A 13,880-nucleotide genomic window follows, 5' to 3' on the forward strand; every position below is an offset into this window, starting at 1 on the left:
AGACGGAGACTGCACAGGGATTGGATGACGGGAGGAAAGGGGCGGAACCTGGCCCGTCGTTGGAGACGCAGGCCCGCTCGCGGATTGGGTGATGGGAGGGGCAGGCCGAGAGCTGGTAGTCGTCCGGGAACTGTGTGAGGGGCGGGGCGTCGCCCGGGAACTGTGTGAGGGGCGGGGCGTCGCCCGGGAATTGTGTGAGGGGCGGGGCGTCGCCCGGGAACTGTGTGAGGGGCGGGGCGTCGCCCGGGAATTGTGTGAGGGGCGGGGCGTCGCCCGGAGGGGCGGGGCGAGGTTTCCGGTGTAGGTTTTCAGGCTGTCTGCTTTAAACCCTGCACAATATACCTCCGGTTTAGGGGGCTCCGTCCGACCTAGGACCGGAGAAGTAGAGCCGCCTGAGACCCGGAGAGGCCCGCGACAGCAAGTGCGTGGCAAGGTCGGGCTCTAGTTGGGCGGCGGGGGCTACGGCTGGTCCCCGCAGCCCCGGGAAGTCCTGCGGTGGCTCTTTCTCGCGTTGTGCCTTGACTTTGTCCTGAGCACTGATGACAGGGGCCTCCCTGTCGGCCCCTTGTTGGGGATTTTGGGGCTGCGGGTTGGTGAAAGAATTTACCAAGAACAAGTAGTAGAAGCAAGAAGTTTATTAGGACGCAGAAGCATGGGCAGCTAAGTACAGTGAGGTTGATGCAAAGGTGGTGCATCCTCGACAGGGGGGTGGGCAGACTCCAGGAGGAGCACTGCCCTGGGGGGCTCAAGCTTTCATTGGTGCTGCAGAGATGGAGGTGGTCAATCCTGGGAACCTGGGTTGTGTGTCCTTATCTGAGACTGGGCTACGTGTCACCAACTCCTCTCATGCCAGGGGTAGTTTCTGGGTTTGGATGGTCAGATTGGGGCTGGCAGACGTGCCTCTGTCTGAAGAGAAACTGAGGCTGGTGGAGTGGAGTGCTCAAGTGGTACAGCACCTGCCTACCAAGAGTGAGTGCCAGTCTAACAAGTGTGAGGCCCTGAGTTCAAACCCCAATACCACCAAAAAATTCTTTTAAAAAAGGGAATGCCGGGCATTGCTGGCGCTGGCGGAGTGGCTCAAGGTGTAGGCCCTGAGTTCAAACCCAATACCGCAAAAAAAAAAAGCATAATACCGTATACTGGTTGCCAGACATAGGACAGGACTCACTTCTGCCATTGATCCTAGTATCAGTGTCACCAGGGGCAACATTTTCCCTCCAAAGAGAAAGAACTCAGCAAGATGGACTTAAAACTTGTATGTTGGTCCCTCATGGCCAGCAGGTTCCTTCCAGCAGCCAATGAGGGCAATTGGCTATGCACACCACTTGTGTTGCAGTAGAATAGCTCTGTCTCTGCCTTGGGGAGGACAGATAAAATGGTGGGTTTAGCCAGGCGCCATGTGACACACATGCTTAAACAGAACAAAGGAGCATACTTTGGGTTTGCAACATAGAAAGATATTCCCATATCCCACCCAAGGCTATAAGCCCAGCAGAGCCCCTGAGGGCTCTTTATCTTTGACAAGAAAGGGTGCCAAGTCCAGGCTCCATTCTTTTTTTTTTTTTTTTTTTTTGGCAGTACTGGGGTTTGAACTCAGAGCCTCATGCTTATTAGGCAGGCGCTCTACCACCTTAGCCACTTCACCAGCCCCAGGGTCCATTCTTAAGTGGCCAAGTGGAGGGTTGAAAGACTGTACCCAATAGCTATAGACTCAAAATCTGTGTCCCCTTCAAAATTTGTATGTTGAAGCCCTACACCCAGTGTGTTTGGTTTGGAGATTTAAGGAAGTAATTAAGATTAAACAAGCTTATAAAGATCGGGCCCTCACCAAACAGGATCAGTTATAGAGCACTCTGTTTCTGCAGGCACCAAGGAAAGGCCATAGGAAGACATGGCAGGTAACCAGCTATCTGCAGACAAGGAAGAGGCCCTCACAAACCTGACCATGCTGGCATATGGATCTCAGACCTTCAGTCAGAAGATAAATTTTTGTAGTTTAAGCTACTCTGTCTGTGGTGGTCGTCTGCTATGGCAGCCCAAGCTGACTAAGACACCAAGGAAGCCAGGAACCAAGTGCCTTGAGTGTCAGCCAGAAGCAGCAGCAGTGGGTAGATAGAGGCTAAGGTGCTGGCATTATCAGATGAGCATAATGAGACAAGTATGCCTACTATGATAAAGAGAGAAGCCACACTGGAAAACACTTATAAGGAAGAAGGAAATATAAACCATGTCAAGGCAGACTGTATACAGAATCAAAAAGAGCTAAGATTAGACACAGATGAAGAGAGAATTGGTGAACTGAAAGATGTTAGAACAATTACCCAAGCTGGATGCCAGTGGCTCATACCTATAATCCTAGCTACTCAGGAGGCAGAGATCAGGAGGATCACAATTTGAAGCCAGCCTGAGCTAACAGTTCACAAGACCCTAACTTAAAGAAACCCTTCACAAAAAAGGGCTGGTGAAGTGGCTCAAGGTGTAGACCCTGAGTTCAAATCCTAGTCCCCAGTGCCACACACACACAAAAAGAAAATTACCCAGAATATGACACAGAGGGACTGAAAGGGAAAGTGTGGGAGAGAAAAATAAAATGAAAGCAAAAAAAAAAAAAAGGCCGGGGGTTTGGCACCTGCCAACAATCATGAATCCCTGAGTTCAAACTCCAGTACTGCCAAAAAAATGTTTTTTCTCTCCTCTGCCCACACATTGCCTTGTGCTTGGCACATGTGTACTCATGGTGTCTTGGCCTAATTGTCCCTGCCTTGGTGACAAGCCTCATTCCTCACAGCTCAGGGCCCCACTGTGGAGCCCAGGCCTAGCGCATACTCAGAAAACATCTTCCTTGGGTAAAGCAGCCAGGGTTGGTGTGGTGGGGGCAGCTAGAGGCAGCACATTTTCACCTCTTCTCCCCTGGGATGGCCCTCATATGTTAATGATGCATGGCAGTGGTATAATAAGTTGGACTATTGTGCTGGAATAGCCAAAATTTAAACAGAATTGTGTTGGCCTTGGGTATCATGAACATGGTGTGTGGTGGAGGGTGGAGGGGTATGGCTCTGAGACCCACTAAACAGGCTGTGCCTTTCCTACACTCTACATGTGCTGCTCATCAACTTCAGAACTAGTCCCAATCAAGAAACTCCCTAGGGTGCTGGAGGAGTCGCTCAAGTGATAGAGCACGTGCCTTGCAAGTGTTAGGTCCTGAGTTCAAACCCAAGTACCAAAAAAAAAAGAACGAAACTCCCTGGGGAAACTGAGGCCTAAGAGGTGGTTGCTGCCCAGGTGGTCCAACCACCCTGCTGGGAAACAGTGGAATCAGAATTACACCCCAGCCAGATTCTCATGCCCTCTGACCTCCAGGTCCACAAAACACAGTTCATGATACTCACCAGGTGGGTATTTGGGTTAAAGACATTAACCGAGTAACCCCAAGATAGTGGACAAGTCCCTCGGTTTTCCCCAAGTTCTGTGTGCTGGATGAAAATTCTGGTGCCTTGACCCCACTGTGATCAGCTGGCTTCAGGTTTTTCCCTGATAGGCTCTGGTAAAGGTGTTTTAGGTTGTTGCCCCAAATATGGAAAAAGCCTTGTATGGTCCAGAGCCCAAGTTCCTTAAAGCACTCCATCCTGGCTTCTCACTGGGACACACCAGGTAATGCAGCCCTTTTCTTTCTGCCTGTGGGAGGATGAGCTCAGCACTCTAGTATGCCTCTAAAATGTGCTTTGGATGGGTCACTTGGTGTTTATGAAAAGGCCCACCCAAACCCACTTGTGGGGACTTCCCTGTTGCTGTTCTTGGGGCTACTCTGGCCCCTGAGTCAGTGAGACAACACAACCCTGGAGAATGACCATCACTGCCCTAGCCTCTGAAGGATGGCTGTCCCCCATCACATCCTCAGGTCCCCCTGTGTCCCCAGCGTCCTGCTCCCTTCCTGCGTGCGCCTCCTCCTGTCCCCTGCCAACAGACTTCCAGCAGATGTCCCTAGAGACCCCACCCATTCTGGGGTTCAGCCACTGACCTCCCCAAATTGGGGCAGGCTGAGATGAGGGAATGAGTACACATTGTCCCTCCCCAGACTGGCTCAGCAAGAAGTAACTTCGGCTGCCCATTGGGGAGCTTCTGGCCTACAGTGCAGGAGCCACTCGCTGGTGCGGATCTCCCCTTTGCCACCCTGAAGTTGCTCCAACTCGAAGCTGGAGTATACCCGGCCTGAGGCCCAGGCAGCCGGGTCACAGTGTGGGCACCTGGGTGGTCCCGAAGGACACGTTGCGCGCGTCTAGTACAGCGCACGTGGTTGCTTGCAGCGCGTCCCCGCCCGCCGTTAAAGTCTACAGTTGGGGGCTTGTCCAGCTTTCACCCGATTCCTCGGGCCACGCGGGGACGTCCCACGCGGGGCAGTGGGAGCCCCGGACAGGGCACCCCAGGAACACTGGGCTCCACACTGGCGCCTGCGGGATGATCAGCGACCGTCGGCGGCATCTGGAAAGGCTACGGAGCTGCAGACTGTGTCCAGTGGCCGTCAGAGGCCGGACTAAGCGGAGCTGGGCTCTCGGGGTGTTGGGCGGGGCGTCGGCGGCGGGGGCGGGCCAAGTGGGCCGGGCGTGGGGCGGAGCATTGGGGAGTAGATGGGCGGGAAGTGGAGCGGGGTTTTCAGAGGCGCTGGGCGGGGAGTCGATGGGGTGGGCGGGGTAAGGTAAGCTAGACGAATAGATGCGTAGACTGGGCGGGACGTGGGCGGGGAAAGTGGAGCAGAGGGCGGGGAAGCAAAGCATTGGCGAGGCAGGGGGCGGGGCGTGGTCGGGCAGTGGGGTGCCGGACAGATGGGGCGTGGTGGCAGTGGGCGGAGGCGCGAGGCGGGGCTCTGATGGCAACCAAGCCTTAAAATGGATCTTCGGCACAGGGCTCTGGTACTTCTGGAGTATCCACAAGGTTACAGTTTCGCTTAAAATACTTTTTCTTTCTGTAGCAGAAGAGCAAATGGAGCGTGGCTGTGCGGTTTGGTAAGTCATCTGCGCTCAGCTGTTATTTTCATTTACCTCTTGACAGCAGGGGAAAGAAAAAGGAAGGCTTAATTGGGGTGTGCAACAAGGGGATTGGACTTTGATCACATGATAAAGCGAGAGCACACAAGGGAGATATGAGGATAGGTAAGACACCTAAAAAATTAGCTAGCACTTGTTGCCCTTAACGCAGAGAAACTAAAGCAGATACCTTAAAAGCAACTGAGGCCAATAGGAGAGGGGGACCAGGAACTAGAGAAAAGGTGAGATCAAAAAGAATTAACCTAGAAGGTAACACACATGCACAGGAAATCAATGTGAGTCAACTCCTTGTATAGCTATCCTTATCTCAACCAGCAAAAACCCTTGTTCCTTCCTATTATTGCTTATACTCTCTCTTCAACAAAATTAGAGATAAGGGCAAAATAGTTTCTGCAGGGTAGTGAGGGGTAAGGGGGGTAAAGGAGGGGGAGGTAAGGGAGGGGTCGGGGAAAGGGGGGAGAAATGACCCAAACATTGTATGCACATATGAATTAAAAAAAATTGGGGTGTGCAAGTGCGTGGCTTTCAGGGAAATAGGGTCAGTCCCTGTTTACAGTTCCTCGGCCTATTTTTATGTGAGCACCAGAGAAAGAAAGTTAAAAAGGAGGGGCTTTTTTCATAGTCGATTGGGATAAAAATTTCAAAAGGGATTCTTTGCATTTACCCTGACATCTCCCCCATCCCCCCACCTCCCGCAGTAGGGGACCTCCCACCCCAAAAGTGTGCTCCAGGTGGGAGGCTGAGGGATGGTGCCTCAAAACACCAACAGGGCAGACTACAAAATGAGTTATCTTTAAACACAACCCACGTCTGGAAGGTCCTCAAACAGTTAAACAAAATATATGCAACATGAAGTTTACCATTTTAACCACTTTAAGAAGCGCTGGCCATTGGTATTAAGCACATTTACATTATTGGGTAACCACCACCACCATCCATCTCCAGAACTTTCCTACCTTCCCAAACTGGAACCCTGTCCCCATTAAACACTAACCTCTCCCCCACACACACACAGGGCAGAGGTCCACACCTGGAACCTGGGAAGGGTGATGTCGCCCAGGTGAAAATCAAATTTTCTCTAAATCAGTGATCCTCAATTGTTGGGAGGGCCTTGCACCCCAACCAAGGACATTTGAGATTTTTTTTTTGGCCGTACTAGGGTTTGAACTCAGAGCCTACACCTTGAGTCACTCCACCAGCCCTTTTTTGTGAAGGGCTTTTTCAAAATAGGGTCTTATGAACTATTTGCCCAGACTCCCATGAGCTTTGCTATAGATAGCAGTTCTGCTGTGTGGGTTAGGATAACAGTTGCCTAGATTACTTTTCAAGGACTTGCTGAAAACATTGACTGTTCACTTGAGTCTGCAAATGTCTGATAGGGTGATGGGAACAAGATGAAAAAGTTTGGCATCTCTTATCTTCCTATTTTGTCTGTCTCCTTTGGGTCCTTAAGCTTTGGTTTAAAGACACCTGTTAGCCACCATGACTCGAAACACCAGACCATAAAAGAGGTAGGAAAAGAGGTGACTCTGGAGTTCCTGGAAGATCTCCACCTCTTCCCAGAAAGGATGTGACTGTTCCTCCCCTTTACTAACCTGTCTCTCCCTCATTATTCCTGTATCTGTAACTCCTTTCTCCCTGGAGGCTCTTGCTGTCTGTCCTTTGGCCACTGGATAAAACTGATGTCATTCTGCCCCTTGACTCATTAGCTTTATCAAATGACAACAGAATGGAACCCTTTTCTTGGTTACAGGATTAGTAGCCTTAGAAGAAGAAGAAGAAGAAGAAGAAGAAGAGGGATGCCAGGTAAAGACACAGAAGAAAGGCACCATCTGAAAGCCAGGAGGAAAGCCTTGATAGAGACTGAACCTGCCTTGATCTTGAACTTCCAGTCTCCAGAACTGTGAGATAAAACTGCCTATTGTTTATAAACCACCAAGCCTGTGCTATTTTGAGATGGCAGCCTGAGCTGTCTGAGACAGGCACCTTCTGCACCAGGAGAGGCAGAGAGTATCTCCACTCTCCACTCCGACTTCTGTCATGTTGCCTTCTCCTCATGCTGAGGGAAGGCTTGTGGGGGTGCTTGGAGGATCTGGCTCTTCAGAAGCAGTTGGGTTTTGAGGGGATGCTTTTGGGTTCTCAGTCACTTCTGGGTGCCCTGAACTGGCTTCAGGGACACCTGCCATGGCCGTGCTGGAACTGTCCAGGGTCGCCCCTCAGAGGACACACCCTAGGGCATGGAAGTGTGTCAGAAAGGAGGCCTGAAATGCTGGGAGTGGGCTGTGGAAAAATTTTCAAGTCAATATGGGGTCAAACCCCCAAGGACATGACACCCTTTGCTGCCTGTGAGGGGAGCCCTCCTCTACCAGGAGCACTTGTTCACACAGCAAGTGGTTACAAACACACCACACATCTCACATGGGGACCATGCTCCTTCTCAGAATGTTTGTATCTGTGGGGCATGCACTCTGAGTATTGACTCTCACCTCAGGACCTGGAACTCCATGTTTTGGTGGAGCCTGTTCATTCCAGAAAGAAAAAAAAAAAGCAGTGTGACAAAAACCTCTCTTGTCTCTCAAGAAAATATTGTGAAATTTACACAAAGAGAGAAACACTGGGCTGGACACGGTGGTACACACCGTAATCCCAGCTGCTCAGAAGGCACTAATCAGGAGGATCAAGTTTGGAGGCCAGCCCATGGGGGGAAAGTTCACAAGACCCCATCTCAATCAATGAGCCAGAGATGGTGCTACCCACCTGCCACTCCAGTTATGTAGGAGGTGTTGATAAGAAAATTGAAATCAGAGACAAAAATGGGAGACCCTAACTGAAAAATAACTAAAGCAAAAAAGGGACTGGGGGTGTAGCTCAGGTGTTGCAACACCTGCCTAGGTAGCAAGAGACCTTGAGTTCAAACTCCAGTACTGCCTAAATAAATAAATAATTTCTGTTTGTATTACCTGGAGATTTTAATGCAAAAATTGGAGATAACTCATTGAAACCTCAGGAGAAACAAATGTGGTGGCACATGCTCAAAAGCTCATGGTTGAGGATGAAGTTCACACAAAAGAAGCCACTCTGGACCAAACTGACCTGCTTTGAGAGGAAAGCAGTCTTTTCCAGTCATGGGGCCAAAGAAGATCATTTTTTCTAACTTAGCCCGGGAAGAAGTGGTGGGCTTGGCACAGGGCGGGAGACTGTTGTCTTTCAATCAGTTGCATCTTTACCATTGAGAAGAGCACGTGCCTGGCATTTCTGTTGTCCTGGTGTTTATCCCAGTGGCTGGTGTCCAGCACAGGTTGGCCTTCTCCAAGGAGCTGAGAGAAGCCCTGTCTGGCTCCAGAGAAGACAGGAGCAAAGGAGCTGGGGCCATCTTCAAGAGCAGTTGATGAAAGTCTGATCCTGATGGAGTCCCTAGTACTTTTGTTACAGAGCATCCCCCTGTTGGGATTCAAAGGAATCTCAGGATAGTCCATGGGAAAGGCATTCGGGAACCAGTGAGGAGAGTACCCCAAAGGTCCCATAGTCATCTATCAGTCAAGCAAACCTGGGAAGATGTCACCTCTCGACATTGAGTATTTGTGGCAGCACACTCTGTACCCATTGCCCAGAAGCTCACACACCTGGGGAAAATCCTGCTCTCAGATCTGACACGTTTGCCTCAATTTATGTGAACATGATGTTTCCGACAATTTGAGAGCAGAATTTTCCCTGGGAATGTCATGTTCACATAAATTGAGGCAAACACGTGTCAGGCTTTGTCCTGGTCACGAAGGAGGGGTCCAGGAAAACAAAAGAGCTGGATGAAAACACCTCTGAAATCCTGGAGTTTTTCAGTCTGTGGCACAGGAATGCAGACAGGATTGCTAAATCAGACACAAGATGTTAAGGCCCACAGGATGGGGAAAGATGAGCATTGCAGAAAATAAGACCTCAAACCTTTCAGGGTGGTGCAAAGTCTCTGTGGATGACAAGCAGTTCCCTCCCAGGAGAACCAGGTGCCGTTCCAGGACTGGCTCTCTGAAATCCCCACAGCACTGCCCCTGGGGAGGACACACTGGACAGCTGGATGCAGGTCAGGAGAGTTTCCCAGATTTGTATTCAGGCTCCTGACCTAATGTGAAACAGTTTTGTGAAAGCATGGGTGCTGCAGTGGCATACAGTGTTCTGGAAATACTTTGTCTGATATCCTCGCTGAACCTCTGAGAAGAGCAGAATGAGGCTGAGCTCTCACATGGGCCATGGAACTCAGCTTTTCAGGGAGTGTGGTCACTTGAGAGTGGAGTGGTCACAGCTCAGTGCACTGACTGCAGTGTGGTAGTCAGAAGAGGGTGAGAGGCAGGTGAAGGCGGAACCACATCAGGTGAGGGTTAGATGAGGCAGTAAGGTGGAATAGGAGGGGTCTTATGAATGGATGGAGAAGCCCTGCCCACTCACCCTGGCTCTGCCCCCCTCAGGCCATGGACAGCAACTGTCCCTGCACCATCTCTGCTGGTCCCGAGGGTTGAGCCAGACCCTGGGTTCTCACACCCTGGAAGGCAGGAGAGAGCAGTGCAAGGCAGAAGCATGCACCCTTTCTCCTGACTGGTGGGGAGGCAGCACTACTTGGAAATGGATCCTCCTTACTTGAGGGATAGGTTCTCAACATGAGGTCCCAGTCCTGCAGCATCAGCCTCACCTGGACCCCTAGAAATGCAGATTTCGGAGCCATCCCCAATGCTGCCAGAATCTCTGGTGTGGCACTGTGCAGAGGGAGTCGGGGCTTTTGTGAGAGGACAATGGGTGTAAGCGGCCCCAACACTCCAGGGAGAACAGAGAGGGGTGCTTGCTGATGGCTCCTGCCCCATCCACAGAGTCTTGTCCAGCTCCATCCTGGGCCAGGCCCACCCAGCACCAAGCAAGGTCTTTGGGCGGGGACTTTATATGTACGCAGAGGACCCAGAGCCCCAAGCGTGACCGTTCTTCCTTAGGTTGCTGGCCAGAGAGCTCTTCCCCCACCCCACTCCCCCCCACACCAGTACAATCAATTGACTCACAGATGGCACAGATTCCCATCAGGCAAGTGAGTTTTCAAAGGGCATTTGGGGATGAAGCCTGGAGGGAGTCAGGCCACTCTCTCCCCTAGGAGCAAAACTAGGAGCCATGCTTTCTTCTTTGAGAGGAGCCCAAGTGTGAAGCCACTAGAAAACACAGCAGATACCACAAAAGGAGCAGACAGCATGGGTGCTCCTGAGCTGGGGCTTCACCCCTCCAACTGCACACCTTTCTGAAGGACATTTCAGATGTCCTTCACCAAAACAGTGGTTCTTCTTAAACTAGTTCAAGCTGTGTTTCTGCTGCTTATAAGGATTCTAACTAATTTTAAAAAATGAAAAACATGTTAACAGTTAAAGCTAAATTTTGAAAAACAAAAATTATACCCCCCAGCAAAGTGCTAACACTAGTTGGTACATACATTCTGTAGCAACAGAAAACCTAGCTGGAAGTCGGGTGCCAGTAGCTCATGCCTATAATCTTAGCTACTCAGGAGGTTGAGATTGGGAGGATTACAGTTCAAGTCCAGCCTATGCAAATAGTTCAAAAGACCTCAATCTCCAAAAAATAATCAGAGAAAAATGGACTAGAGGTGTGGCTCAAGCAGTGGAGTTCCTGCTTTGTAAGCCTGAAGTCCTGAGTTCAAACCCCAGTCCTACCAAAAAAAAAAAAAAAGAAAATCCAGCTGGAGGTGACTGCAGTAATAGGGAACTGCTTTGTGCCATGGCAAGAGGCACAGACCTTGAGAAGGGACTTGGATTCCAGAGTTCTCTTTTGCAAAGCACCAGTGCCTTGTTTTCCTCTGCTGGAGTCTTAGGAGGGCACACCTACCATGGTCACAGCCAGAGCATGGCCACGCACAGGGATCGCTTGGCCTAGTGATTTACAAAGTGTGGTCTATGGATATTGTGGGTCTCTAACAGACTGTTTCATGGCCATGTTGGATTAGGACAGACCCTCACAAGCTCATCTCAGCTTGGTTACATGTGCAAACACCCTATTTCCAAGTAAGGTCACATTCAAGGGTATGGGGGATTAGAATCTCCGCATCTCTTTTTTTAGGGTCCCATTCATTTAATACATGGGAACCTTTGTCCCATTTTACTTTGCACACAGGATTGCTTCAGCATTGGGATAAACTATGCCTGTTATTTTAAAATAGAAGAAGCTTGAAACAGTTAATAAAACTGGAAATGGAACCCCATGGTGTCCATTCCTCTGGATGTATGACACTACCCAGAAGGTTTTTGGTATCTGGTAAGGGGCTGGTCCTCTCTGTACTTACTTGAAAGTGATCCAGTGTGTGTGGAAGAGAACTTTGCCTGGTTTTTGGAAAGGGAAGACTCTATAATCTCTAAAAACTGTTTCTCTTAAGAGGACATGTCCTAACCTGCACTGCAGGAGTTTTATTTAGTGAATTATTTCAGATTTCTGGAGTCCTGATGAGGGTGGGTGTTAAAAAGCATGAAAGGCAGGTATGGACAAGCAAAAGGCCATTTGACTCTCCAGCCTCAGCCTCCTCCAAAGTGTTCACACCACCTGCACATTCTTGTGACATTTCATCCATGCAGAAGCATCCCTCTGTCTTCCTTGTATGGCTCCTGCTAGCCAGGGCCAGGTCTCTCAGAATAGTCCAGGACATGGGCAGACATTTAGGGAGGAGATTTCAGCCTTGTTCAGAAAGGAATTTTTCAAGCCCAACCTTGAGTTGGGCAGAAGATGGGCTAGCATTGTCAATTCCTCCACTTGTTGCCTGGACTTTACACATTTATCGTAACTGGGGGTTGGGGAGGATATCCTTCAGGAAGCTGGGGGCTCTGGCAGTAGGAAGCCTTCATTCTTTGGGTTATGAGGTAAATAATTCTGTTTGGTGAGCCTTATGCTTACCTGAGGGCAAGAAGATGGACATCCATATGTGGATATAGTCCTCTGCTAACACTTCAGTCAAACCTCTGTATCTGCAGGTTCTGCATTCATGGGCTCAACCATGGATTGAAAATATTTGGGAAAAAAATTGGGTCTGCCGGGTGCCTGTGGCTCACACCTGTAATTCTAGCTGCTCAGGAGGCAGAAATCAGGAGAATCATGGTTTGAAGCCAGCCCAGGCAAATGTTAGCAAGACCCTTCTCAAAAAAAAACCCATCACAAAAAAGGGCTGGTGGAGTGGCTCAAATGGTAACAGCACCTGCTTAGCAAGCATAAGGTCCAGAGATCAAACCCCAGTGCCACAAAAAAGTTGTGTCTGTACTTAACACGTACAGACTTTTTTTGGTCATTATTCCCTAAACAAGTGGAAACTATACAACATTTACATTAGGTATTAAGGATAAGCTAGAGTTGTTTAAAAGTATATGGAAGGATGTGGGTAGCTTCTGTGGAGATTCCATATCATTTTATATAAAGGACTTCAACATCCATGAATTTTGGCATCTGCAGAGGGGAGTATGTGTGGCCCAGACCAATCCTTAAGGATACCAAGGATTTTTTTTCCTTTAATCTTGCCCTTCAGATCATAGTTGCCATCTTCTGGCTGAGTCAAGACCAGCTTAGAGGTGACTATCATGAAGGTGGTAAGCACCCTGGGGAGGGGAGAAAAGTAGGCACGTATCTCCCCATTACCTCTCTAGGAAGTGGTCTGGCCATTGCTCTGAGGCCACAGCTGGAAACAGCTGAGCAGGCTGACCTCCTGGCTGTTGGGTGTAATTCCTGATGGGGGCTGAGGGCTTCCTGATCCCTATCCTACCTGAAGCTGGTGTTGTTGTAGAATAGGGAGCCAGTAGATGAAAGTGTTCTGCCTTAACCAGGTGTCAAGGTACTCAACTGATTGTAATGCTGGGACCAAGAGTTAGAGATGGAAAGAGAAACACCACCCAGGGTTTTCAGTTTTTTGGGGATTGGGGTAAGGGGCAAAATCCCACCTCTTCATTTGCCATCCTTCCACCCCCTAGTCTTTCTTTGTGACTCTGTCAGAGTTCAGGCTGGCCTTGAACTCTCCATCCTCCTGTCTCAGCCTCCTTAGAGCTGGGATTACAGATATGCACCATCTCACCTTGCCTGATCTTTTTAATAGTGGCATCATCAACACCTAAATCAGCTGATCAATCAATAACCAATAGGTTTGGCAAATCAAGCTGGCAATTCAAGTGAGTACAAATGACAGCAGTAAAAGTCTTGACTTTGAGACCTTTGTAATTTTTTCCACTTCCTTTTTCGCTTCTACCTCTACCCCAAACCCAGTGGGGTCGACAGCACTTGGTGTGCAGTGCGCTCCCCAACATAGGGTGGAGGACATGGAGCGGGGGAAGCACCCGCACTTCAGTGTGTTTGCAGATGGAGCCCACCGTAGCGGCTGCGAAGAGAGAGCGCTATTAAACAGACTGCCAGGACCAAGCCGAATAATCCAACTGCCACCTGGTGAGACGCACCAGCGCAGACAGCAAGCCGGGGCCCGTGCCCACTGTTCCCTGCGGGGATACATGCAGAAGCGCACTTGCACACATACGTACACGCACGCAAACACCTACAGAAGAGCACATGTACACACGGACACGTGCCCACGTACACGGGCGCACGCGCACACAGGCTCCTCTTGGGTGGAGCCTTGGTGGAGCTGGGGGGGCTACTCCTGCGGTCGGACAACCTGCTGGTTCCTGCGGCGTACGTGTCTGCAGACCAGACTGGCCATGGCCGAGTCTCGGTGGCTCAGGGCCCAAGGCCCCTTCCTCCCGCCACCCTCGAAGCGAGTGCGTGGCGCTAGCCGACGCACGCGGGCGAGTAAACACCCGGCCCCGCCTCTCGCCTCAC

General features: G+C 50.2%; 1 long non-coding RNA gene across 1 annotated transcript; it reads left to right on the forward strand.

The window, feature by feature from the left end:
• Positions 1-4,865: 4,865 nt before the first annotated feature.
• LOC141413658 (uncharacterized) lies at positions 4,866-7,998 on the forward strand. The gene is made up of 2 exons (XR_012438391.1): positions 4,866-5,000; positions 6,796-7,998. It is a non-coding gene; the product is annotated as an uncharacterized lncRNA (long non-coding RNA).
• Positions 7,999-13,880: the final 5,882 nt, after the last annotated feature.

This window comes from Castor canadensis, chromosome 11 (genome assembly GCF_047511655.1).
Source record: "Castor canadensis chromosome 11, mCasCan1.hap1v2, whole genome shotgun sequence".
NCBI lineage: Eukaryota > Metazoa > Chordata > Mammalia > Rodentia > Castoridae > Castor > Castor canadensis.